Raw genomic sequence first — 4,614 nt, 5'->3', positions numbered from 1 at the left:
ATTCACCACATGTTGTTTGCATTTGGCACCAACGTTTTTGTTAATGTGAAATCTACATAGCAAATTAATCGAGCTGGGAAACACAACTTCAATTCCTTTCATCAAGGCAAGATCTCTATCTGTCAAAATCACTTGTGGACACATGTCTTTCTTCACAAACAACTCTTTTAATTTCTCCAATACCCAGCAAAAATTCTCTGTTTGCTCAGACTCCATATACGCAAATCCAACAGCAAAAGTCAACTCGGTTGATGTCATGTCAACAATTTCAAACAAAGGTTGTCTATATTTGTTTGTCTTGTAGGTGCTATCCATAACTAACACAATCGGAAATATTCAACAACTTAACTGAATCAGGATGTGCCCAAAATATCTCTCTCACCACTTCCGAGTCATCCTTTTTTCTACTCCAATACACATATCCTGCATCCTCAATAAGCTTAAACAGATGTTGTATCTCACTCCTAGGACCTCTTATCTCTTTTTGTATCACACTCTTATGCTTGTATACTTGCGTAATCCGAGTGACATTCTCAGGATAATTGTCTTGCAAGGAAAGCAATATGTGTCTAGGTGCTACATGTCTCTTTGCCAAATCAGCGACATGTTGTTTCTCATCTGTGGTCAACCTACCAATAAACGAATGACCTTCTAATCTATCCAGTAAACCATGATTATGTAACCCACATTTTACATCAATCTTCCAACCAGATCCATCTTTCGCCGGAGTCGACCTGATTTTAAATGGACATCCACATTTCTTCGACGCACTTTGGATACCACTTTCACTAATCTTGTGTTTCTCACCTTTATCACAACCAAATATTATTTTGTTACTTCTCCCTCTCTTCCCCGTTTCAGTATCTGAACGACTGATAATAACAGTTACTTTATTGTTGATTCCAACCTCTTTAATCCATCTGATAACCTCTTCTCGTGTACCAAATCTTTCCGTCGTCATAAACGCATCAGTAGTATCTACACATATTTGGGGAAAATTTTCCATTCCTGCAAAATAAAAAAAATAAAAAAATAGTAATAAAAAATTTAAAAAAAAAATTAAAAAAAATTATAAAAAAAAATAGCGAACCGGAAGACTTCTTGAAAGACTTTCGGAACACATATAATACATACCGGAACACTTCTCCAAAGAGTTCCGGTATGTAAAATTTGTTCACCGGAACTCTTTCAAGAAGTGTTCCGGTTTTGTAAATATTTTTTAATTGAACCGGAACTCTTTCATGAAGTGTTCCGGTTTGTTTTTTTGTGTGTTCCGGAAGTCATTCTTTAAGTCTTCCGGTTTGGGAAAAATACATACCGGAAGTCATTTTGCAGGAGTTCCGGTGCGAGGGATGTGAAAGTGTAATTTCTGAAATTTTCAACTGAATGGTAAAAATGAAATGGTAAATTGGTTAAAACCAATTAAGGATAGAATGAGAATTTTTAAAATTTTGTAGAGGTATGGGACTAACTGTAGGGGTACAAGGTAAAATTTTCGTCCAATCATTGGAAGAGCCCAATAAAAAAAAGCGGGCAGATTGAGAAATTTTTTTCAAACTGAAACATAGGAAATAAATTTCAAAAAAGGGGCATGTGGGAAAAAAGTCCCTTTCGACGGGTAATCCAGAAGCTTTTCCTTGTTTGAAGAAATCGAAGAATGAAGAACTGGCCGCGTGAAAATCTACCGTCAAGATCGAGTGTTTGTTCGCGATAAAGGCAAAATGCGAAGGGGGGAATAACCTACCGAATTCGACGCGTCCGATGATTCTTCTTCTCCTTTGACTATGCGTCCGTTACCGCTTACGTATTTCAATCTCGTTCTGTTCCTGCAATCGCGCGCGTTGAATGATGACGAGTGTGGCGTTGTTCGTCACGTTGATTCGTCCCGTCGCCGAATGAAGATGAAGAATGAAACCTTGTAAGATTGGCAAGATTCCCGGTTGAAGAAGCGACTCGATTTCGGCCTCAACTGTTCGTTGACGGATTCACGATGACGGGTTGAAGGGTGAAGGTATCCGCCTTATTTCTGTTTCTCCTTCTGCTTTCCATTTTTGTTCTTCTTCAATCTTCTTCTTTTTGATTCTGTTTTCTCTCTTTAGGTTCTCCTGTTTGGAGCTTTTCCAAATTCTTGTTGCAGGTTCTTGGAGAACTCTGTTATGTGGAGGGATTGAAGTTAGGTTTCGGCGAGGGTGAAGAGTTGAGAAGATGAATTGAAGGAGAAGTTGGGGATGACGGTGGTTGTGTCAATGGTGAGGAAGAGAGTAGAAGAGGGTATAGCTTGTTCAGAGTTGGTTTTGTTTGCAGGTGGTACTGAAGGAGGTTAGAGGTGGTGGTGGTGAAGGTTAGATAAGGTTGAAGGGGTTGTTATGGGTGAAGAAGAGGGTGGAGTGTCTGGAGAGAGTGAAGGGAGTGAAGAGCGTTGGAGGATGAAGTGAGGGTTCGAAGTTGGTTATGATGGAGGCCCTTTTCAGTTAGGGAGTTGTTTCCCCTTTGTTAGCAGTTTCGGTCCCTCTTTTTGGAATGTTGCCCTCCTGTTATATTGTTGCAATTATGTTATTGTTGCAATTCTGTTATCAGTTGATGGTTAGGAGTTCGGTTGAGAAAATTCGGTTACGTTGCGGTTGGAAATTAGTTATAGAAGTTATGTTATAGGTTTGTTAGTGGTTAGAAAGTTAGAAAATTTTGTTTTGACAGTTATGATTCGGTTATGAAGTTAGTTAGATTCCAAGTCCGTTGTGAATTTCTGTTATTACGTTTGGTTAAACGTTTTTTCGGTTGTTAGCTGAGTTTCTCGCTTATTTCTGCTACGGTTTTTTTTACAGGGTCACATTCATTCTCGTGTCGCCATGATGCTTTGTATCTTATATCAACTGGTTTTTGGTTTGCAGTTTTGCGTTGTGACATGTGGTTTGAGTTGCAGCTGATATGCGTTTGGCGGTGTGTTGTTGTGTTCATTGTTATTCTGTCAAAAAGGTTCAGCAGATGAAGGTTAATCCTTTGTATGTTTGCAGGTGAATGCACTACATGTGAACCCTTCTAACTGTGTTTCTTGTGATCTTTACAGGTTGTTTTGGCTTGATGGTTATCGTATTTCATGGCTTATGTGTTCACTTCTGTTGGCTTACCGTTTCGCACAGATACCACCTGCGTTTTGTTACTGTTGGACTCATGTCATTGTCATGGTGTGCACACGTTCTTTACATTGGCTTGGCGTCGGAATCTTTGGAGTCAGATGTGGCTATGAAGCTTGGCTTGGATGCTTTTCTTTTATTGTAAATTTTGTAATCAAAATTCAAGTTGTATTATGTATGAAATGTGAAATTGAATCTGTGTATAATTGGAATGGAATAATGTATTTTTAGAAATGAAATATCTTATTCCTGAAGGGTAATTGGTGAATGAATATGCTCATAAATGGTTTATTAGCAAATTGAATGTGTGGTTTACTCATAAATGGTTAATTACATGGGTTTAAAGGATATATTTGGTTTTGGGCTTAAATGGTTAATGAACAAAAATTGGATTTAAAATGGATTAAAATGTGGATTAAAATTTGGATATTGAAATGGATCGGATTTAAATGGATAACTGCATTATGAAAAATGGGTAATAATGGATTAGATTGTAAAATGGATTTAAAAATATGAAAGTGATTAAGAAATGGTTTTTGGTTAGAAGGTTGACTTTGGTCAATTGGTTGACCAAAAAGTCAACAGTTGACCAAAAGTTAACTTGGGTAAAAATGTGTATTTTCTGGCGGAAAACAAAAATGGGTCATGATGACGATGCAAACACAAATGAACTGGGACTATTGTGAATCGATTACCCAAAGAACCAAACGCAAACCATGATCTTAACCAACTACGAACATGAGTACACACCATGACTGAATGTGGACCTAACCGGGTATCCCAATGTTCTTAAACCAAATGAAGCCTACCAGGTTCCAAGACTTGAAGCTTAATCATGTCAAACCACCCAAATGATACTTAATCCAACAACAACTTGTAACACCTTGAAGGGATCCTAACCAATGAATCAAAACCATGAATCTTTATCAAGCAAATGAACCATCCGCAATGGGCCATATGAATCAGATGAATCCTTGTTCTCGAATGTATACACCACGTGGCGATGCCATAAACGATAACTAGGGTCTTAGGAATTTGAATGATCATGATGATGCTTTGTACCCCACAACTAGGGCTTCAAGCTATGCTCCATGACGAATACAACCAGGGTGAAATGCTCACCTCTTATTCAATGCCAGGTGCGATCAACCCTTGAATCCATGACTTTATGCTTTTCAAATGCAAGTGGAATGTGTTATGATATAGTGACTATGTATATGAGATGAATGCTTATCAGGATATGCGAATGCTCAGGGTCAGTGACCTAGATGAACTTGTGAAGGGTAGGGTGAATTTTGGGGTATGACAAGTATGTGTTTGGATTGTTGGTGAGATCTAGGCTCCTTAGCTTGTGCGATAGCACCATTGTTATCACAATAGAGACCAATGTGATCCACAATGCTAGGAACTATACCAAGTTCACTAATGAACTTTTTGATCCAAACAACTTCCTTTGCTGCACTTGATGCAGCAGTATACTCGG

At 38.3% G+C, this 4,614-nt stretch overlaps 1 long non-coding RNA gene across 2 annotated transcripts; it reads left to right on the top strand.

The window, feature by feature from the left end:
- The first annotated feature begins 1,573 nt into the window (after positions 1 to 1,573).
- On the top strand, positions 1,574 to 3,403 carry LOC127075624 (uncharacterized). 2 transcript variants are annotated; one of them, XR_007786615.1, is made up of 3 exons: positions 1,578 to 2,011; positions 2,100 to 2,988; positions 3,065 to 3,403. It is a non-coding gene; the product is annotated as an uncharacterized LOC127075624 (long non-coding RNA). The 2 variants fall into 2 exon arrangements; XR_007786614.1 differs by having other exon boundaries at positions 1,574 to 2,988.
- The last annotated feature ends 1,211 nt before the right edge of the window (positions 3,404 to 4,614 follow it).

Source organism: Lathyrus oleraceus, chromosome 4 (assembly GCF_024323335.1).
Source record: "Lathyrus oleraceus cultivar Zhongwan6 chromosome 4, CAAS_Psat_ZW6_1.0, whole genome shotgun sequence".
Taxonomy (NCBI): domain Eukaryota; kingdom Viridiplantae; phylum Streptophyta; class Magnoliopsida; order Fabales; family Fabaceae; genus Lathyrus; species Lathyrus oleraceus.
This window is presented reverse-complemented; position numbering and strand designations above follow the sequence as displayed.